The sequence below is a fragment of the Mesoplodon mirus genome, assembly GCF_964341445.2.
Source record: "Mesoplodon mirus genome assembly, chromosome: 13".
NCBI lineage: Eukaryota > Metazoa > Chordata > Mammalia > Artiodactyla > Ziphiidae > Mesoplodon > Mesoplodon mirus.
The window spans coordinates 76288908-76316200 of record NC_138989.1 but is presented as its reverse complement, the minus strand read 5'-3'; the positions used below and the strand labels follow the sequence as shown (position 1 = coordinate 76316200).

General features: G+C 43.3%; 1 protein-coding gene across 5 annotated transcripts in view; it reads left to right on the top strand.

Annotated features, from left to right (window-relative positions):
- Positions 1 to 27293, top strand: part of RNF152 (ring finger protein 152) — an 85468-nt gene that overhangs the window by 1137 nt on the left and 57038 nt on the right. The window contains exon 2 of one of the 5 annotated variants that reach the window (XM_082641174.1): positions 100 to 223. The exons of 2 other annotated variants lie outside the window; for them this stretch is intronic. The gene's annotated coding sequence lies outside the window, so the exon portion shown is untranslated. Of the gene's footprint in view, positions 1 to 99; positions 224 to 23068; positions 27133 to 27293 lie in introns of those variants that run through there. 2 more of the 5 variants (XM_082641176.1, XM_082641171.1) reach the window with 2 other exon arrangements.

The following is a 27293-nucleotide window of genomic DNA, read 5'->3' as shown; positions in this document are numbered from 1 at the left end:
CCCCGGTGCACCCACGCCACCACCGCTGCTCTGCCCGGGAGGTTGTTTGGGTTTCTCTGCTGCGCCTCTCTAACCCTTACTGCATGTATTTCACTGCAGGCTGAACAAAGCTCAGGCTCAGTTGTGCTTCCTGCTTGTCAGCCTCTTGCTTCCCAAACGCGTACCATTTCCACTTGATGTCATCACGCAGAAGGGGGTGAAAGGGACTCGGTGACAGATTCAGGTAACCACCGCTAATCTGGGTAGCCTCCTGGGCGTCTCTGGGTCATTGAGGTCAACGGGCGTTTGCAGGGGGGCTATTCGGGTGGTTTCTGCCTCACATCATCCATTCCTATCTGTGCGGAGCAGAAGGGGCTGCTGAAACTCCTGATTCAAAGAAAGAAATTGCAAAAGACTTGAAACCTTCCCTTTGAAGAAGTCACTGAGAGCAGGCTGCGTTTGGGGTTGTATAAATTCCACCTGGTTCCCTTTGAGGGGAATTTTGATATAATCCACACATAGGCAGTTGTATCTGAATGTAGGGTTTGGATATGTGTCTGCTTTCTTATCTATAGTAATACATTTTGGCTTCAGTCTGTAGGTGGGATATCATTTGTTGAAAAGGTATTGGTCAAATGTCCTAATTGTTCTCGCAATATCAAGAGGGACGTGCAGAAGTAAGTTACTGGGAGGCGGGAGGGAGGACAGTTGGGGGAGCAGAAAATGGAGCTTCAGTTAAGCTTTATATTTATATTTATAAATATTTATATTTATATAGCCATGAACCATCAGGCCCTCAGTCTGCATTTTATCTTTAGGTGTTGGTTCTTTTCCAAAAACTCTGGCTTATTCTTTTCTTTCCAAGGATAGTTCTGTTTTGATAGCAACCTAACCAGGTCTGGGGTTATCTTGATAAAGCTCAGTGAAAGCCTACCCTTCAGATGGATGAGGACACCTGGTGTTGGTGTTGTCTCCTAGAGGGCAGAGTCATGGTGTTCTACACGAGAAGCAGGGAGGAAGAATGTGTATGGACATAGACTCAAGTTTTATTTTGCAGGAAGAAGGGATGAGGACCAGAGGCCAGTGTGCAGTCACTTCCACTATAGCCACATCATGGTATCCGGGGCAGATTTTCCCTTCACCATTTTTTCCCCCAAATCCCTTAAAAAATAAAATTTAAAAACTTGAAAGGTTTGTCATTCCCCTCTAGGGTAGTTTTGTTTGGAAACGTGACTTTTAACAAAACACCAATGATGCTGGCATTTATTCTTTGACTCAGAGCATTCAAGTATCACTAGGAAAAGTAGGTGAGTTATCAACCTGTCCCAGCTGAAACGAAGACCAGTGCTTTGGGAAGATCAGCTTTGTAGTGGAGCTAAGGTAGAGGTATTTTGACAAGTGGTTTTTATGTCAGCAATAATGCAGGGTGTGTGCTGTGTTCCTGCAAGAGGGGAAGCCACGTGATGGGATAATAGGGAGTGTAATAATGCAATAGAAACAAAGGGTGTGTGTGTGTGTGTGTGTGTGTGTGTGTGTTTTAAATAGAAAAAATAAATACCTCACCCACAAAATACCACATGGGAAAACAGCTGCCTGCACATGTAAATGCATGTCCAAGAACAAAGATAACCGTAGCGCAGGGTTAGCTTTCAATGTGGTTTTCAATTGTGTCTAGTAATAAATCCTAATCAAGTGTTGTACTGATGTTTAATTTGTTCTTTTAGGTGGATGCTCCCCACTCCCAGATGTCGGCAGTAGTGTGTTTTAGTTTTAGGTTGGAGGAGCCCTAGAGGTGATGAGACCGACTTTTTCTGCCAGAGCTGAGTCCTTTCTACAGTGTTCATTTAATTCATTTGGCAGATGCTTATGGAGCACCTGATAGACACTGGGCTCTCTGATAGCTGCCAAGGGGCAGGCTGGGGTGGAGTGTGGAGACACAAAGGCGAACCACCTTCCAGAGCTTCTGGGGTGATGGAGAAATGAAGACCTGACTAATTAGGTGCAGTGGATGCTAGAGAGAGAGGAACAAAGAGGGGGTATTGGACTTCTGAGGAGGCAGCTTATGATCATCCCGCCTCTACTTGAATGCCTCTTTCATTAGGGTGCTCACTGCTTCACAAATGTCTGGACCTCTTGTCAGAAGGTGACCTTCTCTTCATAGTCTTTAAACTCCGCAGCTGAATTCCACATGAGCAGGTAGATTTCACCATTGTTGAGAGGTTATTCTCTCCTCATTCCTTGTTCTCTCAGAGTTGTTTAGACCTGTCTATCCTGTTGGCACCCTCTACATTTCAAGGCATTCTTCAGGCCCTGCTGCACTTGAATTTTGAAATAAATTCTGCTTTTCTGAATTAGAAAACAGATGGGAGGGGGATGTTTGCAGATTTCTCTCTTTTTTAAGCAGTGATGTATCAGCAAGATAGGTTAGGTTATTCTGCCGTAACAAATAACCTCCGGGTCTCAGTGGCCCGGTTTCTTTCTTTCCCACACTGTGTGTCCAACACAGTCAGCAGGTGGGCCCTGCTCATCTTAGTCACGCAAGGACCCAAATTGGTGGGGGTGTGATCTTGACGTGTGATCAAGGTCACAGATCACTGCAGCATGGGAGAGGAAGCTCCAGAGGACCTTGCTCCAAAATGACATGATCTGACCCTGAATTGACTTATGTTGCTTCACCAGACTAGTCCTATGACCCCATTGAACCACAATCTGATATTTCTTGTGCTGAAAAAGGGAAAACCGGATATAGGTGAGTAGCACTAATGACCTTCCACAAGTGATGTGGCCTAGTGTGTTCCTATGGGGTCTAGCTTAGCGCATTGAGTGTTATACGAGTATGGATTGAATGAACAAATGATACATCGCTTAAAGAATCTGGTCCTACTCCAACCTGTTCTTTACTAATATGTTGGTATTATATTTGTTAATACGACTGCACACCGGTCATCAAATAAAAAATGATAATTATTTTCTCTTTTTGCCTGTTTTGAGTAGTTCTTTGTTCTGAAGTGATAGGCCAGGAGATGTTTCCAAGGCTGGTTCTAGGAGGTTCTGTGCTTAGCATTATATAATAGAGAGGTGTTGCTTACACACTTCCTTTCCCTCCCTGTCTGCCTCTTGTCTAAGACTTCCTGAGTTTGTTTGAGCAGCCCAGGGTAGAAAAAGAGCAACGGTGGGCCTAGCGTCACCCAGGATGTGGCCTCCCTCAGCCAACATGGCAGATAAGACCTAGAGGGGGCAGGGGATGTGTGGGGTAGTCTGGGTCATCCTCTTATTGCTTTGATATTAGAAAAAGGAATTTGGACAAGAGGTATTTTCTGGTCAAAGGGCTAATGGAACACCTGAGAGTTCTGGGACATTCAGACTTTCATCAGCAACCATGGTGGCTATGAGGGTGGTAAGTTTTAAAGCCTCCCTTGCTGCACCCTCCCTAAATATAGTTGGGTTCTGTGTCATAGACATTGTGAGGGGCTGTGGATTAAGCGGCTGGTGGCTTGATGAGAGATTTTGCTGTGCAGAGTGCTGGTCACGCAAATAATCTTTGTTGTGATAAATGCGTGCATGGATGAGAACGTTTAGGATTTGATATGTACCTTTAGCATAAGTATGGAATTGAACAAAAGAGTATGGCTTCTGGGTCAGTAATCACCTTGTTGAAGTCATTTTTACAGACAGCTCTCTGTAGGCAGGTGATGTGGTAAACTGCCTGCTAGCTCCTGAGTCAGTGACCAGAGGACCTCAGTGTTGGCCTAAGAGTCCAGAGGCTGCCCCCTAGTCCAGCTTTCCTTGAGTGACAAAGTATTGCACCCGTAGGAGTTCTGAGGTGGAGATGAGCAGCTGAGAAACCGGCAGGGAGATCAGATGCAGCCCATCCAAGACCTCCAGGTACTAATTCAGGGCAAGGCGCAGACTGAGAGAGGGAGAAAATTAAGCCCGGAGGGACTGGTCTTGAAATATCTTTGGGAAGCTCCAAAATACCTGTCTATATTTTGTTTGGCGTCTGAGTTCCTACCGTTTTACTTTCATAGTGAAGTTGGCCATCTATGTAGAAGACCCCTGTGGAGGGAACGTGGTTCCTGGCACTGCCAGTCACAATGACGTAGTTGCAATGTCATGGAAGCCGGAAGGAAGGAAGGAAGGAAGGAACGCGTTGGTTTTCCTGATCCTTCCCTCAGGGCTTTGGGAGCTACACTGTATGTTCCAGGATAAAACAAGTACTTGTTTTATGGTTAAGGATTTTCTATTTCCAGTTGACTTACTGTCATTGTGAGATTTCAGGAGGGAGGCCTCAAGTAGTGTCTATGTGATTTGCATTTCCTTTGAGTAGCTCTTGAGGCCTGGGATTTCCTGGCGGAGACCTGACGTGGCTGTGCAGGCCTTGGAGCACATTCCTTGTGGAGTTGTGTGTGTGTGTGTGGGTGTGTCGGGGGCGGGGAGGGGGTGGGCGGGTGTGGTACCTGTGAGCTGCTGGGAGTCAGGGGCTGAGTAGGAAAGGATGCCGTATTCACCACTTGATTTATTAATTCCTGCATGGATGAAACTCATTGCAACATCCTGCATGGTAAAGGTTATTATTGTAACATCACATAGGCTTCCTGGGGTAGCACACTTCCTGCAAGGAAGGGATGGATCAAATGCAGATGTGCTGCTGGTGGAGAGGAAGTCGTGAGGAAATGGAGTCTCCGAACGCAGGGTTCTGTGCTTGTGTTTTCTCTTTCTGCTCCCCCATCCCTGTCTTAACTTTTCTGCCTCACTTTCCATTAATAAGTCCAGATAATCACACGTAACGTACTCCTCACTGAGGTTCTACAAGAACTGGTGAGATTTTGGTAAAAGCTTTGAGAGATACTGTGGAAATAGGGACCATTATTATTCACACTGGTGTTCCGCTTATTAACAGATTAACTGATCATCTTTATTTTTTAAGTTTTTTATTTCTTTTAACATCTTTATTGGAGTATAATTGCTTTACAGTGGTGTGTTAGTTTCTGCTGTATAACAAAGTGAATCAGCTATATGCATACATATATCCCCATGCCCCCTCCCTCTTGCATCTCCCTCCCACCCTCCCTATCCCACCCCTCTAGGTGGTCACAAAGCACTGAGCTGATCTCCCTGTGCTATGTGGCTGCTTCCCACTATCTGTTTTACATTTGGTAGTGTATATATGTCCATGCCACTCTCTCACTTCGTCCCAGCTTACCCTTCCCCCTCCCCGTGTCCTCAAGTCCATTCTCTACGTCTGCGTCTTTATTCCTGTCCTGCCCTAGGTTCTTCAGAACCATTTTTTTTTTTTAAGATTCCATATATATGTGTTAGTATGCGGTATTTGTTTTTCTGACTTACTTCACTCTGTGTGATAGACTGTAGGTCCATCTACCTCACTACAAATAACTCAATTTCATTTCTTTTTGTGGCTGGGTAATATTCCATCATATATATGTGCCACATCTTCTTTATCCATTCATCTGTTGATGGACACTTAGGTTGTTTCCATGTCTTAGCTATTGTAAGTAGTGAACTGAGCATCTTTAGTGACAGTTCCTACATCTTCCTTGATTTCCATCTCCACTGCCACATCTTAGCTGAGAACCTTATTTCTCTCATTCCTGGCTTTCCCAGCCCCAGCTTCCTGTCCAACTTTGACTTTTGCTCCGCATGACTTTAAAACACAACGTTAGCTGGGATGGTTAGCCCACTAGTCCCCCAAAATGCTTTGCATGGCCCTATTTCTTTTTTTTTTTTTTTTTTTTTTTGCGGTATGCGGGCCTCTCACTGTTGTGGCCTCTCCCGTTGCGGAGCACAGGCTCCGGATGCGCAGGCCCAGCGGCCATGGCTCACGGGCCCAGCCGCTCCGCGGCATATGGGATCCTCCCAGACCGGGGCACGAACCCGCATCCCCTGCATCGGCAGGCGGACTCTCAACGACTGCGCCACCAGGGAGGCCCATGGCCCTATTTCTTAATCCTGGAATATTCTGTGGCCTACAGGCTCCTGTGCCTCATGATACCCCATCATTAAAGGTGTGACTCAGCTCTTAACTCCCCTAAAAAACTTAACTCCGTCATTTTAGCTCATAGCAATCCTTGCCGCCTCCACAGTTCTCTGTCAAAATTACCTCTCTCATTTCACTCAACATTCATTCTACAAAGGGCACTTACCATAGATTGTCCTTGTATTATCACCTAAGATTGAAGTGTCTTTTTCTTTCTGTTTAATTGCCAAGAATAGAAACCCACTAAAGCTAGTTCATGTAACAGGAGGTGTGTTGACAAGATGTCCCAGGGTGTCTTTTGTCATCAAGCCACATATCACAAGTCATTGCTCAGCTGGGGGAGAGGGTAAGGCGTACAGTTCTTTCCAAGGGTCCTGCAGGCTGGTAGATGTAGAGGTTAAAACAGCAGGATCTCAGTTCTCTTGCAAGTTCCTTAAAGATGAAGACTGGATGAGGTTTGACCTTATTTTGTATTCCCTACCACGTTTGTAAAAATTAAGGGCTCCATACATACTCAATCATTGAAAACACAGAAATGATTTTGACTTACTGTGGTAAGGGAATTATATATGCTTTGGGCCTGTAGAATTGAAGTTAAGAAGAGAGAAAATTATTTTTAAGGGCTTCCCCTCCTCGCATTAATAATGACTAAATGTTGAATCATATTAGAGTTGCCAGGCTGCAGTGTGCATACCAGTGGGTGGGAGGTGAACATTCTCATAGAGGGTCATCATTCTAACAAAGTGAATTGTTACTGGTGGCCTGTTTTTCGACTTGAATTGGGCCGATTCTAACAAAACAATAACAAAGCAAACAAAAAACCCCTCTTCTTGGGGACATACAGTAAGCAGCATCAGAACTCTACACTCCACCAAGCCAGCCAACCAACTCGAGGAGCAGATTGTGCTGTTTGGGTTTGACAAGAGTGGGTGACAGTTTCCCACAAATGGCTACCACCCCTCCCTTCTTAATTAACTTCTGGCCATAAATGCCTTTGGGAGGGACATCTGGTTTACCTCACTTCTTTTGATTTTTGGAATGATTCACATGATAGAAAGTTCTTTAGCCCTCGGAATGCTCGATCATTATGGATAGTGTTATTATGAAAGAGGAAATGTGTTCAGCTGCTTGGAGAAAATGGCCAGGAATATATTAACATTAAAACAATGTTCTCAGTTTGACGGATAATGAATGGAGCTGAGATAAATGTCTCAAAAACAAAGTATTTGGTGATGTTCTTTTGCAGTTGTGTTGCTCTGTAGGTTTGCAGATTGCTTCCTTTCAGGTTAAATGAGATTAAAAGTGGTCGGAGAGCAGGAGGGTAGATCTCTACCATGCAGGTAGAGTGCCAGCCATCCTTAACTGGGGTAAGTACCTGTCCATGTATTCCTGCCCCGTCACACTAACCCTTCAGAAGCTTCAGGTAGGAGTTCATCTGTTCACCTACGGTGGTGGGTAAAATAGCCTTTGAAACACTGAGCATCAAGAACTTAAACCTCATATTAGGTATGCAATTGTATTTATTACATTTATTCAAATATTGAGTGCCTACTGTTTGCCAGGCACAATTCTGCCCAATTCTAACTAAGATCCCTACCTTGCCTTAGCTTAATGTATGAGCTTAACTCATAATTGATTTGGTTTCTGCCTTTTTTTTTTTTCTTGCAATGGCAACACTAAAAGTGGAGAGAATAAAAGAAATGTGTCTGATACTCTCCTCTCTCAGTTCTTGATGCCTAACTATATATGCTCACCTTACTTGAACCTAATTCAATTGAATGGTTGAAAACATGGAACTTTTGAAGCAAGATGGGTTGGGTTCAAACATGAGCTCTGTCATAATGACCTTGAGTAAATAAGGTCTGACTGAGCCTTGGTTTCTTCCTCTGGAAAATGGAGGTCAATCAACCTCACTGAGTTATTGTGAGTGTGAGATCATTTATATAAAGTGCTTAGTGTGTTGTCCTACACATCGCAAGCCCTGCATAATGGCAGCTATTATTAACGTCCATTTTATGTAGTATTTACCATCCACCAGTCTTGGTGCTGGATTCTGGAAATCTTGGGGTGAATAGTTATGGTCTAAACTGAAGGAGCTCTTAAACTAGCCAAGGAAATACCCACATCCAAATAACTCCAGCCTTCGGCATTTATGTGAAGATTTCTTCTGTATGTCGTGTCATTGGAGTCTTGTCATTGGAAAGTCTTTGTAAAGCTTAAATGGTGTGGCATTTTAAAAGGATAGGCCTTCTCAGGAGGAAGCTGGAGGAAGCTGTGAGTTTCTAAGACAGCCCACAGGCAACCCAGGCCTTCCTTAAAGGGCACCAGGCGCCTTTCTCCTATGGCCTCATTTCCCTCAGGCAAGTGAAGTAGTGTACCTCCCTTTGCTGAGGTCTGGTTTCTTGGGGGTAGGGTGACCCACTGACTCAGCTTGTCCAGGACTAAGAGGGTACCTGAGTTGAGGGACTTGCCATTTTAAAACCAGAACAGTCCCAGGAAACCTGGGACCAGTTGGTCACCCTACTTAGGGGTCCTGTCCTTGTTCTATGATTGTTGTTCACATCCTGAAGCAGGCTTTGTAGACATTTCACATCATTAGAGACACAGCCATTGTAAGACAGGAGGCAGGAGAGAATGGGGCAGGATAAGACTGGAGAAGGCAGTGTGGCTGTCAATCTATATTTGAATCTGCTTTTTGGATGGAATCTTTATTAGTATTATTTTAAAGAAGAGAGCTCTTTAATAAAGGCACAAAAACTAGACTGTACAATGCAAAATATAAAGTTAATGGAATCTTTAAGAAGTTTCCCCTAGACAGTGGTATTTGCTATGCCTGATTTGCTATGCCTGATAGGGCTGTTCAATGGAACTTGGTACATAGTAGACATTCAGTAAATATTTGTTGAAGGAAGGCTGGAATCAATTTAATCTTCAGAAATAGCTTTAAGAGCTGGGTTCCATTTCAGCCTGCATTTGAGCCTGGGCCTTTGATACCTAATTTGAAAGTGTGTAAACCCAGATCTGCTCTTGTTGCGAGCAGATTCCTTGTTGTGCTGATATCCGAAGTGTATTTATGTAGGAGCTTAGGCCCTTCTCGACTTGTGTTTTTTTCTTCTCGGTGAAACCACATGATACCGGCAGATGACTTGCCTTGTCTTTTGGTTGCAGCTAGGATGCTTTTGGAACGTGCCCGTGTTGTAAACGTGACGGTAGTGTGGGCTGTGATGGGGGCGCTTGTGTACACAGTGCTCAGTGCTTTCCTCCCAAAGGTATGGGAGGGATTTCCTGATGAGTCTGTTAATTCCAAGTGGGGGCTGGGAAGGGGACCAGGCCTGGCTCCACACTGCTGGGTGGAGATGTCCAGAGCCGGGCTCCCATTTGCCAGCGTTCCCTCTTCCTGAATCTTCGCTATTAACACGGAGGACTGATGGCAACCTATAAGGCTCTTAGATAAGCCACAGATTTTTCTAGTCTTTAGCTGAGGCTTCACATGGGAATCTTTTGTTTTCTGTTTCCCTGAGAAGTGTTAACTGTTTATCCAGGGATGTTAGGACCTGCAACAAATTGCCAGAAACAGTAATTAGTTTGCTGCTTGCCAGTCCTCTAAATCTCATGCCCAGAGCACCTGAGGGCAATTGCCAGACATTCACATTACCCTTCGCATCAGATTCCCATGTCATCATTATGTACGCTGAGAAATCATATTCTTTTATGTTCCTGATAAGCCAGATTTCTTCATGGTTTCTTACTTCACCTAAGAAGAAGGTAAATAGCTTATCTACGGAGGGGGAATCTTTCGGGTAAACAGAATTCATTTACTAAGTTGCCTTTATTTCTATACACAAAATACTAAATATTAGTTCAAAGAGTGTTTCTTTGCAGAGTCCATAGTTTACTTTTTTTTTTTCCAACAGTGGTGTCAGAGCTATCAAAAATTTATTGTTCATACGCCTTGAGTTCATATCAAAATAATAAATAAAGTTTTTGAGAATTGCACCTCAGGGTGGTCGTACTTCCCTACAAGAAGTTCATTGACGTACAAGGAAAAGTGTCTTTACTAAGAAGTTAAAAAGCACACGACAGATTTCACTCCAGACTTATTACACCTCACGTGTTGAAATCCGTCCATGCAGATGCCAAACCCTCTCTTTAATGTGCTCCTTAAAGTAACATTCTCTTGGGATCAAGTCCAGTCTGCAATGGAAATTGAAGAAGACACTGTCCAGACAATTTAGAATTCCTTGTAAATTAGGAGGGCAGTGATCATCAATTTTGAAGCCTAAGCGTGATTCAACCTAGTTCTTCTGGTTGGCTTGACTTTTGTTTTATTCCTTGTTCTTGACTTATTGCAAAAGGCTTTGCCATTCAATTTTGTTTCCACTTTTCGTAACGGTGGATGGGACTTGACGTAGCCTAAGACCCTAGATGTCTCCCCCTCACCATAGGAAGGAGCAGTTCGGAACAGGCTGACTCTCCTCCGGGTTCTGGAGGCCACTTCCCTCGTTTTAACTTCTCCTTCGAGATTCTGACTTGTAAAGAAACAAATTTCTTCCTTTTATGAGGCTTTTTAGTGCTAGGTGATTAGTGTCGTTCGATATAATCTATAGTACTTAACAACTAGATACACTGTCTTCCGGAAGCTGATCACAGTGAAAATAAGAGTTAGAGAGAGAGAGGCAACAGTTTGAGGGAGGAAGCGTGCGGGAAGAGAATGATGGGGGTAAATAATTGTGTCGGAGTGTGGTATTTAAAAAAGTTTAATTTTAGCTTCAAAATTAAGAACCACCGTTGTTTACATGGGGATGTTGGTTTGTAATTAATAGCATCTGGCCCAAGCAAACTGAAGTCGCTATTAGTAATATTCTACAAAACAACATGAAAGTTCATCAGATATTTTCCTTCCCAACTATGTCAGATTCCACAATGTATTTTATGACAACCGAAAGACAATTTTGGGGGGCAGAGGAGATGGCTATGGTACAAAGATAGAGATAGTGTTTATTATATGCTTCAAGTTCAGTGCTAAGAGCTTTAAGCACATTATCTGGGAGGCAGTTGATCCTGGAAACTTAGGTAACTTCTTCAAGGTCGCACAGTGAATTTACGCCCGAGCCAGGATATGAACCCGGGCAGTCTGTGCTCTTAACCACAGCCTGGGAGCTGCATTCACAACTGGAATTAAAGATCGGAAGAAGCAAAAGCTTTTCCTTTTTAACCCAACAGGTTCAGTGTAACATAATTTAGGAAGAGATCTGACTTCTGCACTGTCCTGTCTTTGGGGAACAAAGATGGATGCATTTGGTCAACCATCTGCCTGAATCAGTTTCATGTTGGCTTTCAGGTAGCATGGTTTGAAAGACTCTGTGACAGGTCCTGGTGGGAAATTTGCAGTGAGATTTCCAGCTATTACCTGGGCTTTGCCCTGTGCTAACAAGTTTCTATGAAGCCTGGTGGTGTGAATTGTTTCTCAAGGGCCACTTGACTGAAAGCCAGTGTGTGTGGCTGGGAGCTTAAGACTTTCATGAATAAACTGCTGAAAAATGTTTGAACCAAAAAGCGTTTTTTACTACCCCTCCTCCCCTAGTTCCTATTTCTTCCCCTAAACAAAACGGGAGTAAATCATATCCTTTCATATTGTTATTCCTTTGTTTGTACAGTTCCCTTTTCCTGGAACCACCTTTTTCTTCTCCACCACCCTGCAAAAAATACCCCACAACATGTCGATGGAAAGCCATGAGTATATGCTTCCTTCAAGACGTCTTTCCTATTCCACTTTCCCTATGGCTTCTCCTCCAACTCTCTCAGCCGGAATTAATTGCCCTTCCATTTGTTCTTTTAAATCCCACTTACCCCATGTCTGATAATTCTACATATGCCTGCCTCCCCTGCTCCACTGTGAAGTCCTTTGACTTGTAAGACCTTGTCTTGTTTAGGAGCTTGGAGCTTGGATAAATGAATGGAGGAACAAACAAGCAAATGAACGAACAGACTATCGATACATGGATTTGTTGTGATTGATGAGGATGTCTGGTAGTGGGAAATGGTGGATCTGAGCATTGACGTATGTGCGATTGTGGAGACTGGCTAGATGCTTACCAAAGTCTCGGCAATATTGCCATTTGGGGCTGGTTAATTTTTTGTTGTGGGGAGACTGTCCTGTGCACTGGGGGACGTTTCGGAGCTTCCCTGGACTCTACCCACTAGATGCCAGTCACCCAGCTGTAACAATCAGAGATGTCTCCAGACATTGCCACCTGCCTCTTGAGAGTCAGAATTGCCCCCAGTTGACAACCACTGTATTGGACTACTTTCTGTATGTAGGTGGAGCCATGAGATTGGTTCTCACGAAAGGATGTGTGTGGAAATGAGAGGCAGTTAAGAGTGGGGGTCCTTTTGCATATCTGCTCTCTTTCTGGTCTGCTGGCCAGCTGCAGGGGGGTGCTGGGGAGAACTATGAAGCCCTGGGGTATGATGGAGTCACAGGGTGGAAGGACCCCTGGTCCTGAACGACCGTGTGGAGCAGAACCTCCCTTACCAAGTTGCATTGAGATGCAACGTGAAGAAATTAAACCACATGCGTTCGGCCAGTGAGATTTGGGGGTGCGTGTTTTGGCAGTCAGCCTACCTTCCCTAACCTTCCCTGACGCTTGGAAAGAAGGGACTTTGCTGAAGCAGCCATGCCAGTATTCCAGGCAGTGAGTAAAATCAGACATTCTAACCATGACAAAAGAGAGAGTTTGTTTATTTGTTTGTTCTTGTGTAGGTAGCATCAGTCTTATTGCTATAATTCTTTTAATTTCTAAAATGTATCAGAAAATAAGAGGATGATAAATGTGGATTTGCTGTTCCACCACTCTAATAATTCTGACCTGTGAATAACAGGCAGCTCTGAGCTATAAATACTTTTAGTAAAAAGTTAATAAAACATCGCATGTCCCAGCGGTTCTCGTTTCACTGTGTATGAATATGAGTCTGCAATGCAAGTTCAAGTTGAGATACCTGTGGTAATTTATGTTAAATGCGTTTTCATATTTTGGGGGGAAAATGAGAGATGTTGATACCCTACAGTCACAGCTGTTCCCTACACCATTAACATAAAATCACTGTATATGATGTGATGGGCTTTGAAACAGACTCCTATATGCTTAGTCCAGCTGAATGATGTGGATTAGTGTCCCTTAAAAAGCTGAACCCCAAAGCTTGCTTCTCAGCCCAAATTCAATGCCTAGTGCTAGATTTCCTTTGCAGCAGTTAATTGGATTTGTGGTTGTGTCGACGCAGAGCCACTGTCCGCAACTCGTAAGTCAAACGGTTTCATTTGGCACTCATCTGGATGACAACAGAGGGGCTGTTTGTGGGAGACAATGGCTGATTGTGGCTGAGCCCTTCGTTGGCTGAAAGCTTAGTGTTTGAGTCAGGGTCTCGGTGCCTGCTCCATTTGCACAGCGTTCAGTCCATTGTACAAAAGAGCCACCCCCCGGTGGATTTTACCTTACCTGTCAAAGACTCCCTGTCAGCAAACAGAACAAATCTGACCTCAGGATTTTAAGATGGTAAAGTCTCTCTTTCTAGAAAAAATCCTGCTGGCATCTTAACTACCAAATATCTGATTCTTCTGTGTTTTTTTTTTTTATCCCCAGATAAAACATTTGCACAAGAATAAGAATAAGAGTAGCTAATATGGATGACACTAATTATGTGCCAGGCTCTAAGTGTTTTGTATACAGTATGTGCATCATTATCACAATAGCCTTAAGGGGAAGGTACTACTAATATCTCTATTTTGATTTCTCCATTTACAAGAACTTGAGGCACAGAGAGGCTAAATGATTTGCCCAAGATCACAAAATAAGTAATGCCAGAGCTGGGATTAGAACCCAGCCATGAATGGCTCCAGAGTTTATGGTATAAGCCACTGTAGTATTCTGCCTCAGATTTTTCATTCTGTTAAGGAGACTCACTTTGTCTGAGATATCCTGTATTTTTATGACTTCAACTAACGTTTGTATATGATGATTAAAAAGAGTTCGTAATATCATTGCTTTATTTTTGCATGGATTGAGCATAATTCCCTGCTAAACTGTCAGCTGATGGCCTTGTGTCTTCCATAACTCTTTTTTTTTTTTAATGTTGAGCCTTCTTTTAATTAATTTATTTTTATTTTTGGCTGTGTTGGGTCTTCGTTTCTGTGCAAGGGCTTTCTCTAGTTGTGGCAAGCGGGGGCCACTCTTCATCGCAGTGCGCGGGCCTCTCACTGTCGCGGCCTCTGTTGTTGCGGAGCGCAGGCTCAGTAGTTGTGGCTCACGGGCCTAGTTGCTCCATGGCACGTGGGATCTTCCCAGACCAGGGCTCGAACCCGTGTCCCCTGCATTAGCAGGCAGGTTCTCAACCACTGCGCCACCAGGGAAGCCCTTTCCATAACTCTTGACACAATGCTTCCTTGTAAGAAAGTGCTAATTTAGCACGTTGGTTTGATTATTTTTATATAGAGATGCTCCTTTAGGAGGTTACCTTTGTAGGAATAAGAACACATAGACACAAGGAACTCAAGTGCCGGGTGGTGTTGGATGAAGTGGCCTTTGAGTTCAGAGGCGGAAAGATGACTTCCTGCTAGAGGGTTTAGAATGGCTTCATGGAAGAAGTAGCATTTGCCAATGCCCTGGAAGGGTAGGTAGTCATCTGGACATCTGGAGTGGCATTTCTGCAGCAGCAAGGTGGTAAGGGAGGGTGGATCTTGTCTTCTGGACAACAAAAAATGCTTTCTGCCTGAAGCCTGGAGCATGTGAGCAGGACTTGTAGGAAAAGGATTAGAATGGTGGGTGGGAGGGGGACTTTGGCATTTATTTTGCAGGAAGCCATTGGTGGTGTACGGGCAGGAAAGGATGTGGATGTGAAGCTGTGCTTTCAGAAGCTTAATCTGGCAGCAGTCGGTATGGATCGGGGCAGGAAAGGACAAAGGTGGGGAGGCCAGTTGGGGTCCAGAGAAGATGTGGGGAAGACTTGGACTCCAGGGGAGGCCACAGGAATGGAAAGGGTGAACGAAAGCAAGAAGCGTTTCCGAGACAAAGTTAGAATTTTGGAGACCGATTGAATGAGAGGTGAGAAGTAAACAGGTTTTCACGTCTGAGCTACTGGGTGAATAGTGGTAACAAATATAAAATTGTGGAGGAAGGACCAGATTTGGGAGAAATCAAGAGTTCACTTTGGAAATGCATTTAGTAGCGAGGTCAGAGCTGTTCTTTTGAGAGTAAGGCACACCCAGGTGGTCATTGTGAGTCTGAGTTTTGAACCGTGTTACCCAGTGTGAGAGAGAACCTCTCAAGGGCTGGCTGTGAAAGGACATAGGTGAAAAGAACGGTAGGAACAAAGAAACAAATTATCTGGAGCGGAGGAGACTTGCACGTATGGAAAACTAAAAGTGGTGTGTGACCACGTTATCGTGTAGCTTGATTTCTATGTATTGCTCCTAAATTGGTTATGATTTCTTCTAGATTTGAAGTGCTTTACGGACCGTGCATGAGAAGTGCTCCCTATGGGACCCTGCCTGGAATATTGGGAACCTGGTTGGAAGACCCTCTCCTCACCTAAGCTGGTTCACTCACCAGCCCCTAGATGTGCTCGGGACCGGCCAGCCTGCTCCCTCTTCCTCTGGCCTTCTATTCAAATCATCACTCTTTCTTTAATTCCCTGCTCAGATCCTATCACGGAATCCCTGATAACTGCAGCTGAAAGTGGCCTTTGCTGCCTCCTCTGTCTCGCAGACCTTAATGTAGATCCTGGGGACAGCCAGCTGCTGACCAAGGGCAGATCAGGGCTGAGGGCTGAGCCCACCTATTCATCTTTGCATTCCAGGGACCTAGCTTACTACTTCTTTCACCAGTAAATGTTAGTGTGAACTGTTACGTCTCTAACTAGTTTTTAATCTCCTTGAGCACTGCAGAGATCTAATGCTTTTTTGTATTTCCCACACTGTTTTTTGGATATGGTATCTTGGTGGTACTGGTTGATTAAGGGCTATAGCATCAGAAAGTTTCCTTTCCTCTTTGGGGCCACTGCATCTTGACAGCTAAATCTTGTATCTGTAATCAGAAGTGTCATGTCAGTTACCACCTTTGACTTCGTTTATATTTGTCTACTATTCAAAAGACGTATTGACTATCTTGATTCTTTTCTTAATGTGGTGTTGAGCAGTGGCTGCAAGGAGATAGTGCCGGGGCACATTGCCATGTAGTTTTGCCTTTGGTATTAAGGTAAGATGTTGGGTTAGGTTTTCAGGAAACAAAATATACTCAGAGCCCAAATGGGTAAAAACAGTAGTAGAAACCTGAACTTAGTTTTTATGTTTCTAAAATTAACTTAATCAGACAAAATTCATTTAGTAATGTATGAAAAATGGTTGTGAGTAAACAGAATGAAACTATGCTTATTAAGGTAGATTAGGAAAATACTTTGGGGAGTAAAGCAGCTTTAATTTTCCTTTCTTTTTTTTTTATTTTTTTTTTTGCTTTATAACAAATTTAATCAGTTATACATATACATATGTTCCCATATCCCCTCCCTTTTGCGTCTCCCTCCCACCCTCCCTATCCCACCCCTCCAGGCGGTCACAAAGCACCGAGCTGATCTCCCTGTGCTATGCGGCTGCTTCCCACTAGCTATCTACCTTACGTTTGGTAGTGTATATATGTCCATGCCGCTCTTTCACTTTGTCACAGCTTACCCTTCCCCCTCCCCATATCCTCAAGTCCATTCTCTAGTAGGTCTGTGTCTTTATTCCTGACTTACCCCTATGTTCTTCATAACATTTTTCTTTCTTAAATTCCATATATATGTGTCAGCATACAGTATTTGTCTTTCTCTTTCTGACTTCACTCTGTATGACAGACTCTAGGTCCATCCACCTCATTACAAATAGCTCAATTTCATTTCTTTTTATGGCTGAGTAATATTCCATTGTATATGTGTGCCACATCTTCTTTACCCATTCATCCGATGATGGACACTTAGGTTGTTTCCATCTCCGGGCTATTGTAAATAGGGCTGCTATGAACATTTTGGTACATGTCTCTTTTTGAATTATGGTTTTCTCAGGGTATATGCCCAGTAGTGGGATTGCTGGGTCATATGGTAGTTCTATTTGTAGTTTTTTAAGGAACCTCCATACCGTTCTCCATAGTGGCTGTACCAATTCACATTCCCACCAGCAGTGCAAGAGTGTTCCCTTTTTTCCACACCCTCTCCAGCATTTATTGTTTCTAGATTTTTTGATGATGGCCATTCTGACTGGTGTGAGATGACATCTCATTGTAGTTTTGATTTGCATTTCTCTAATGAGTAAAGATGTTGAGCATCCTTTCATGTGTTTGTTGGCAGTCTGTATATCTTCTGTGGAGAAATGTCTATTTAGGTCTTCTGCCCATTTTTGGATTGGGTTGTTTGTTTTTTTGTTATTGAGCTGCATGAGCTGCTTATAAATTTTGGAGATTAATCCTTTGTCAGTTGCTTCATTTGCAAATATTTTCTCCTATTCTGAGGGTTGTCTTTTGGTCTTGTTTATGGTTTCCTTTGCTGTGCAAAAGCTTTTAAGTTTCATTAGGTCCCATGTGTTTATTTTTGTCTTTATTTCCATTTCTCTAGGAGGTGGGTCAAAAAGGATCTTGCTGTGATTTATGTCATAGAGTGTTCTATGTTTTCCTCTAAGAGTTTGATAGTGTCTGGCCTTACATTTAGGTCTTTAATCCATTTTGAACTTATTTTTGTGTATGGTGTTAGGGAGTGATCTAATCTCATACTTTTACATGTCCCTATCCAGTTTTCCCAGCACCACTTATTGAAGAGACTGTCCTTTCTCCACTGTACATTCCTGCCTCCTTTATCAAAGATAAGGTGACCATATGTCCATGGGTTTATCTCTGGGCTTTCTATCCTGTTCCATTGATCTATCTTTCTGTTTTTGTGCCAGTAGCATAATGTCTTGATTACTGTAGCTTTGTAGTATAGTCTGAAGTCAGGGAGCCTGATTCCTCCAGCTCCATTTTTCGTTCTCAAGATTGCTTTGGCTATTCGGGGTCTTTTGTGTTTCCATACAAATTGTGAAATTTTTTGCTCTAGTTCTGTGAAAAATGCCAGTGGTAGTTTGATAGGGATTGCATTGAGTCTGTAGATTGCTTTGGGTAGTACAGTCATTTTCACAATGTTGATTCTTCCAATCCAAGAACATGGTACATCTCTCCATCTATTTGTATCATCTTTAATTTCTTTCATCAGTGTCTTATAATTTTCTGCATACAGGTCTTTTGTCTCCTTACGTAGGTTTATTCCTAGATATTTTATTCTTTTTGTTGCAATGGTAAATGGGAGTGTTTCCTTGATTTCACTTTCAGATTTTTCATCATTAGTATATAGGAATGCCAGAGATTTCTGTGCATTAATTTTGTATCCTGCAACTTTACCAAATTCATTGATTAGCTCTATTAGTTTTCTGGTAGCATCTTTAGGATTCTCTATGTATAGTATCATGTCATCTGCAAACAGTGACAGCTTTACTTCTTCTTTTCCGATTTGGATTCCTTTTATTTCCTTTTCTTCTCTGATTGCTGTGGCTAAAACTTCCAAAACTATGTTGAATAAGAGTGGTGAGAGTGGGCAACCTTGTCTTGTTCCTGATCTTAGTGGAAATGGTTTCAGTTGTTCACCATTGAGGACGATGCTGGCTGTGGGTTTGTCATATATGGCCTTTATTATGTTGAGGAAAGTTCCCTCTATGCCTACTTTCTGCAGAGTTTTTATCATAAATGGGTGTTGAATTTTGTCGAAAGCTTTCTCTGCATCTATTGAGATGATCATATGGTTTTTCTCCTTCAATTTGTTAATATGGTGTATCACATTGATTGATTTGCGTATATTGAAGAATCCTTGCGTTCCTGGAATAAACCCCACTTGATCATGGTGTATGATCCTTTTAATGTGCTGTTGGATTCTGTTTGCTAGTATTTTGTTGAGGATTTTTGCATCTATGTTCATCAGTGATATTGGCCTGTAGTTTTCTTTCTTTGTGACATCCTTGTCTGGTTTTGGTATCAAGGTGATGGTGGCCTCATAGAATGAGTTTGGGAGTGTTCCTCCCTCTGCTATATTTTGGAAGAGTTTGAGAAGGATAGGTGTTAGCTCTTCTCTAAATGCTTGATAGAATTCACCTGTGAAGCCATCTGGTCCTGGACTTTTGTTTGTTGGAAGATTTTTTATCACAGTTTCAATTTCAGTGCTTGTGATTGGTCTGTTCATATTTTCTATTTCTTCCTGATTCAGTCTTGGCAGGTTGTGCATTTCTAAGAATTTGTCCATTTCTTCCAGGTTGTCCATTTTATTGGCATAGAGTTGCTTGTAGTAATCTCTCATGATCTTTTGTATTTCTGCAGTGTCAGTTGTTACTTCTCCTTTTTCATTTCTAATTCTATTGATTTGAGTCTTCTCCCTTTTTTTCTTGATGAGTCTGGCTAATGGTTTATCAATTTTGTTTATCTTCTCAAAGAACCAGCTTTTAGCTTTATTGATCTTTGCTATCCTTTCCTTCATTTCTTTTTCATTTATTTCTGATCTGATTTTTATGATTTCTTTCCTTCTGCTAACTTTGGGATGTTTTTGTTCTTCTTTCTCTAATTGCTTTAGGTGCAAGGTTAGGTTGTTTATTCGAGATGTTTCCTGTTTCTTAAGGTGGGATTGTATTGCTATAAACTTCCCTCTTAGAACTGCTTTTGCTGCATCCCATAGGTTTTGGGTTGTCGTGTCTCCATTGTCATTTGTTTCTAGGTATTTTTTAATTTCCTCTTTGATTTCTTCAGTGATCACTTTGTTATTAAGTAGTGTATTGTTTAGCCTCCATGTGTTTGTATTTTTTACAGCTCTTTTCCTGTAATTGATATCTAGTCTCATAGCATTGTGGTCGGAAAAGATACTTGATACAATTTCAATTTTCTTAAATTTACCAAGGCTTGATTTGTGACCCAAGATATGATCTATCCTGGAGAATGTTCCATGAGCACTTGAGAAAAATGTGTATTCTGTTGTTTTTGGATGGAATGTCCTATAAATATCAATTAAGTCCATCTTGTTTAATGTATCATTTAAAGCTTGTGTTTCCTTATTTATTTTCATTTTGGATGGTCTGTCCATTGGTGAAAGTGGGGTGTTAAACTCCCCTACTATGATTGTGTTACTGTCGATTTCTCCTTTTATGGCTGTTAGTATTTGCCTCATGTATCGAGGTGCTCCTATGTTTGGTGCATAAATATTTACAATTGTTATATCTTCTTCTTGGATCGATCCCTTGATCATTATGTAGTGTCCTTCTTTGTCTCTTCTAGTAGTCTTTATTTTAAAGTCTATTTTGTCTGATATGAGAATTGCTACTCCAGCTTTCTTTTGGTTTCCATTTGCATGGAATATCCTTTTCCATCCCCTTACTTTCAGTCTGTATGTGTCTCTAGGTCTGAAGTGGGTCTCTTGTAGACAGCATATATGTGGGTCTTGTTTTTGTATCCATCCAGCCAATCTGTGTCTTTTGGTGGGAGCATTTAGTCCATTTACATTTAAGGTAATTATTGATATGTATGTTCCTATTCCCATTTTCTTAATTGTTTTGGGTTCGTTATTGTAGGTCTTTTCCTTCTGTTGTGTTTCTTGCCTAGAGAAGTTCGTTTAGCATTTGTTGTAAAGCTGGTTTGGTGGTGCTGAACTCTCTCAGCTTTTGCTTGTCTGTAAACGTTTTAATTTCTCCATCAAATCTGAATGAGATCCTTGCTGGGTAGAGTAATCTTGGTTGCAGGTTTTTCTCCTTCATCACTTTAATTATGTCCTGCCACTCCCTTCTGGCTTGTAGAGTTTCTGCTGAGAGATCAGCTGTTATCCTGATGGGGATTCCCTTGTGTGTTATTTGTTGTTTTTCCCTTGCTGCTTTTAATATGATTTCTTTGTGTTTAATTTTTGACAGTTTGATTAATATGTGTCTTGGCGTATTTCTCCTTGGATTTATTCTGTATGGGACTCTCTGTGCCTCCTGGACTTGATTAACTATTTCCTTTCCCATATTAGGGAAGTTTTCAACTATAATCTCTTCAAATATTTTCTCAGTCCCTTTCTTTTCCTCTTCTTCTTCTAGAACCCCTATAATTCGAACGTTGGTGCGTTTAATGTTGTCCCAGAGGTCTCTGAGACTGTCCTCTGTTCTTTTCATTCTTTTTTCTTTATTTTGCTCTGCAGCAGTTATTTCCACTATTTGATCTTCCACCTCACTTATCCGTTCTTCTGCCTCAGTTATTCTGCTATTGATCCCATCTAGAGTATTTTTCATTTCATTTATTGTGTTTTTAATCGATGCTTGATTCATCTTTAGTTCTTCTAGGTCCTTGTTAACTGTTTCTTGCATTTTGTCTATTCTATTTCCAAGATTTTGGATCTGGGAAATAGAATCTTGGATCATCTTTACCATCATTATTCTGAATTCTTTTTCAGGTAGACTGCCTATTACCTCTTCATTTGTTAGGTCTGATGGGTTTTTATCTTGCTCCTTCTCCTGCTGTGTGTTTTTCTGTCTTCTCATTTTGCTTATGTTACTGTGTTTGGGGTCTCCTTTTTGCAGGCTGCAGGTTTGTAGTTCCTGTTGCTTTTGGTGTCTGTCCCCAGTGGCTAAGGTTGGTTTAGTGGGTTGTGTAGACTTCCTGGTGGAGGGGACTAGTGCCTGTGTTCTGGTGGATGAGGCTGGATCTTGTCTTTCTGGTGGGCAGGTCCACGTCTGGTGGTGTGTTTTGGGGTGTCTGCGGACTTTTTATGATTTTAGTCCACCTCTCTGCTAATGGGTGGCGTTGTGTTCCTGTCTTGCTAGTTGTTTGGCATAGGGTGTCCAGCACTGTAGCTTGCTGGTCGTTGAGTGAAGCTGGGTGCTGGTGTTGAGATGGAGATCTCTGGAAGATTGTCGCCGTTTGATATTATGTGGAGCTGGGAGGTCTCCTGTGGACCAGTGTCCTGAAGTTGGCTCTCCCACCTCAGAGGCACAGCACTGACTCCTGGCTCCTCAATTTGGGATGATTTGTTGTCTATTCATGTATTCCACAGATGCAGGGTACATCAAGTTGATTGTGGAGCTTTAATCCGCTGCTTCTGAGGCTGCTGGGAGAGGTTTCCCTTTCTCTTCTTTGTTCTCACAGCTCCTGGGTCTCAGCTTTGGATTTGGCCCCGCCTCTGCGTGTAGGTCGCCGGAGGGCGTCTGTTCTTCGCTCAGACAGGAAAGGGTTAAAGGAGCAGCCTCTTCGGGGACTCTGGCTCACTCAGGCCGGGCGGGAGGGAGGGGCACGGAGTGCGGGGCGAGCCTGCAGCGGCAGAGGTCGCCGTGACGTGACGTTGCACCAGCCCAAGGCGCGCCGTGCGTTCTCCCAGGGAAGCCGCCCCTGGATCCCGGGACCCCGGCAGTGGTGGGCTGCACAGGCTCCCGGTAGGGCGGTGTGGACAGTGACCTGTGCTCGCACACAGGCTTCTTGGCGGCGGCAGCAGCAGCCCCAGCGTCCCACGCCCGTCACTGGGCTCCGCGCTTTCAGTCGTGACTCGCGCCCGTCTGTGGAGCCCCTTTAAGCAGCGCTCTTAATCCCCTCTCCCCGCGCATCAGGAAACCAAGAGGGAAGAAAAAGTCTCTTGCCTCTTCGGCAGCTCCAGAGTTTTCCCGGACTCCCTGCCGGCTAGCTGTGGCACATTAGCCCCCTTCAGGCTGAGTTCTCGCCGCCAGCCCCAGTCCTCTCCCTGCGCTCTGACCGAAGCCCGAGCCTCAGCTTCCAGCGCCGCCTGCCCCGGCGGGCGAGCAGACAAGCCTCTCGGGCTGCTGAGTGCCGCTCGGCACCGATCCTCTGTGCGGGAATCTCTCCGCTTTGCCCTACCCAGGTATGTGGGGAGTTTCTTGCCTTTTGGGAGGTCTGAGGTCTTCTGCCAGCGTTCAGTAGGTGTTCTGTAGGAGTTGTTCCACGTGTAGCTGTATTTCTGGTGTATCCGTGGGGAGGAAGGTGATCTCCGCGTCTTACTCTTCCGCCATCTTACCCGGAAGTCAATTTTCCTTTCTTGATGTTTGTTTACCAATACAATCTCAGCTAGAATCTGCTGTCCTGGGCTGTGGCCTGTTCCATTTTCTCAGAAAACAAGTCCACTTCCTCTGGGTTATGGAGAAAGAGCTTTTCCTCCTTCAGAGAATTTTAGGTGGGCTGATGTTCATAACTAACTTTTGAGTAATGGGAGTTTAGTACGTTGGCAGAAAAAAAGGAGGTGGTGGTGTTAGCCGCAATGCTGTAAGAGGTAAGGCCTGCCAGTTTTTAAGTATGGAGATTGCAAAATTTGGGGTAAAATTTTAAGTATTAAATATCTTTAAATTGGTCTCACAATTTTATAATTGAAAAAAAATTACTGATATGTACTTGGCAGTCACTAAATCCAAAGCATCTTGTAAAACTCTACATAGTCACCCAATGTAATACTTACAATAATTTAGAAGTAGGTTTTTGTCCCCATTTTTTGGATGACCAAACAGGCACGGAGAGGTCTAGCAGCTGGCTCTAGATTATGCTGTCAAGTGGCAGAACCAGGATGGAAACTCAGGAGTAGCATTGGTACATCAGTTCATTATAACACAGTGATCTTTCAAAACTTTGCAGTATTGAAAAGTACCGATAAAAAGTAATTGCTATCAGAAGCAAAATATACTGACAATAAGCATCTTCAACGAACATAATATTAACAATGAAATGCTAAAAATTTTAGAGTTTTAATAATTTCAGTCACTCTGTGCTCTGGTCACAATAGAGTTGTAATTTATCTTATTGTGGCTATTTTGTTTCTATACTAGAAATTCATCCGGAGATTATAGTGCAAAGAGTAGCTGCTGAAATTATGTGGAAATAGAGAATAGTGAGGTTATTCTGAGGGAAGTCCACTTTAGTAGAATAGCCAATGCTTTTCGAATGTAGGACAAGCCAGAGAGGAAGGGGGCCTAATTATGGATCCTGTTTTGGAGATCAAAAACCAGACTGCCCAGAGTTCATTCAGAGTTTTTAACCAGATAGTATCAAGGTTATTAGCAATATTTTTTGGCTCTGGTATTAAGTTTTTAAAATAAACATTGTTCATCTCTAGCCTGTTCTATGAACTACCCATTCTGAATGTTGGGAGTAACCAACATCAGGTTTGCTGCCCTCCTGACCACAGGATCCTTTTCTGGAACCTCCCTCATGAGAAGTTTTACCTTTTGCCATGAACACTTCCCGGTGTCAGGAGCTTACCACCTCCCGAGTAAATTTGTTCCCATTTTATAGTTGGGAAAGCCTGAGACTAAATGAGGTGAAATGATAGACAGGTCTCTGCAGTTCAGAGGTAGGCCTTGAATCAGCCCTGATAGAACATAACATCCTGTTCAACCCCAGTCGTGCTCCAGGAATCACTCGACGCGCACCCCAGCCGTCCAGCCTTTCCTTCTGATGGGGCGCCCTCAGCATACCACAGGACCCGCTAATGCACTTTCACTCTGCTGGCCTGCAGTGTCCTTGGCTTTACCATTAGAGATTCATTCCTTGTGGTATGGAGAAGACAGCATGAACGGTGGTTACTCAGTGGACTGAGGGCTGTACCCCTCCTCTGTTACTTATGTATTAGCCTTGTGATCCTGAGCAAATCACTCCGTGTCCTCATTTAAGATGAGGCCAGCAGTACCTGTCTCGAAGGGTCACTGCTGTGAAGGTTAATACTGATAACTGATGTGCACAGAGCCCTTGCAAGCGTGCCGGGTGCTGTTCTCAGTGTTCTGTATATGTCACCTCACTAATTCTCAGAACGATAGTCTGAGGTCGGAATCAGGCAGGCCCAGAGAAGTTAAATGATGTATCTGAGAGCTGGAGCTGGTACACAGACAATCAGTATAAATTAGTTCCTTTTGCTGTTCCTTTTGGGTTTTATATCCACGAGTCCTTTGCTACAACGTGAGTGCCCTTGGGTAGGATAACACATTCACCTCCGTAAGGGTATAGTAGCTAATCCTGTGAATCAGGTTTCTTTTAGCCCCTCTGAGAAGCAGGTGCAGGTCCGATGGAGGGAAGGTGAAAAAGATGACCGCAAGCTGTAACGCGATCTGGGCAGGTAGGCTGAGACTTGAGGATGGTGTCGAGGGAGGGACCCCGGGAGTGGTGGGAGGAGTAGGGTGAGCATCACAGTGAGGCAGGAGGCATGGATACGGAAAGGCAGTGGGCGCTCAATTTAAACTGGACCTTTTTGCCCCGGATGGAGGTGGTCCCTTACTTTGGCTTCACTTTTCTTTTTCTTGGATCTGGAGAAGTGAGGTCTACAATCATGATGATAGGGAGATAGGACTTTGACCCTTTTTCTTTCTTGGTTAACCTTAAAAGAACTCTTCCTTCCACATCCTTAAAAGAAGGGAGAGAAAGAAGGGTGACATCCTGAAGCAGAACCTTCAGGGAGTGGGGTTTGGGGGCTGCTTGGTCAAGACACAAATAAGGGGCGGGACTTTGGGGCAATGGAGCCAGCAGGGATGTGAAGTCTTTTCTCCAGGGACCACGCCAGCTGTGAAGAGCCAGGGGTGAAGGGTCAGCCGGGGTTGGGGAGGGACCCTTTCTTCCCTGGGTAGAAGAAACCAGAGCAGATGAGAGCACTTAGTAGACACAGCTCTGTGGGAGACAAGGAGATGCATGACATGAGGATTTTTTAAAAATACCATTGCTTGTGCATATTTGCAATAATAAATCCCATCCTCAGACACTGTGATAAGTAAAACTTGTTTGGAGTACACAGACCACATCATGGCTGCAGTGAAATTTGGCCACTGAGGGCTTCCTGCTGTGCTTTCTACACCTACCCACCCCATGAACTCCAGCCTCCTTACAATCCTAAAAGCAGGGGATTAGTGTTAGATATGGGTCCAGTAAAATAATATTTCTATATTTTCTATTATTTCTTTCCAAGAGAGGGGGAGGTTTGGGAGAAATGGAAGGATGTAATAGGACAATATATATGGCGATGCCTAACTTGAGTTGGTAGACTTGCCCATCTTTTCCCTCATGGGTTGAATTCAGAATGAATGAGCTCAACGTGTAAGTCTATATCAGAAAATACAAATGCTTATCGTGAATCCTAATTACACGGTTACTGTCGTGGCTTCCTGTCCAAAGGTACCTTTGCTTTCTTATTTTGTCTATATCATTGTTCCTTGTACTGTCAGCTGTTCAAATTTGAGGATAGACATTTCCCATTTCTGTGGATTTCAGTAATTAGAATTTTGTGGTGATTGAAATGGTTAAGACTGGAGTTACTTTAGCTAGTCCTACTTACAAAGAAATGGAGAACTTAGGATATTGCCAGAACAAACGAGATTACCAAGATGTTAGAATGTTCTAAAAATCTTTTCTAAGAACCTCAAATGCTTATGAAAGATCTACATTCTTATGAACAATGAATGCTTTTTAGTTTTTGTATTTAATCATTAAAGTTGGAACGCTAAGAAACTCAAGAATAGGCAATTCTTTATCAATTTGCTTTTAAGTCACTTTTGAAGAATCCTGTGTGTCCTTGACCTTTTCATGAAGCTGCCTTTGCAATGCCTGGTCCTGACTTTCCCCCACACTTTTCTGTTCTGCATCTTTTCTCCACAGAACTACACAGCAAAATATTGATGTATGCTTCTCATTCATTTAGTGGACGACTTTGAAGTTGCTTCTAAAGCCCATACTTATCCTTGTGACCTGAGACGGCCTTTCTGGATGCCCAGGGCAGTGAGTGCCCTGCAGAGTCAGCTAAGGGTGACTAGGCTGGACTTCCCTCCGCCCTGTGGTCTCCAAGCTGACACTGAGCAGGTGTGGCTGCTCTTGAGACATTGAATAAACTGGGAAGAAAAGAGAAACATTGGAAAATATTTTAAAAATGCTTTTCCTTGGGAGAAACACCCCTGAACGTGGTGCAGATAGGTGCCATAAGCTGATAGCAACACTTGAAGGCCAGTGCTGGCTGCAAGGGAAATGGAGAGAAAGGAAAGCCCAGCTTCATGCCTTACCACGAATGAGGGTTTGTGAAGGAGCCACGGGGCATCCAGATTGTCCCCCAGGGGCTCATTAAGTCCTAAGAAGGTGAGTGAAATTGGTTTAATGAATTGTTTGTTTTAGCTAGCATAGCAGTTGAAGTTGTATTTTTATGTGCATTTTGTGTGTTTTCACAGTACCGTGGGGTTCCTCCGAGAAATTGCATGCCCTGGACATTGGTAACCATTCTAAGGGATTTAGGAACATTA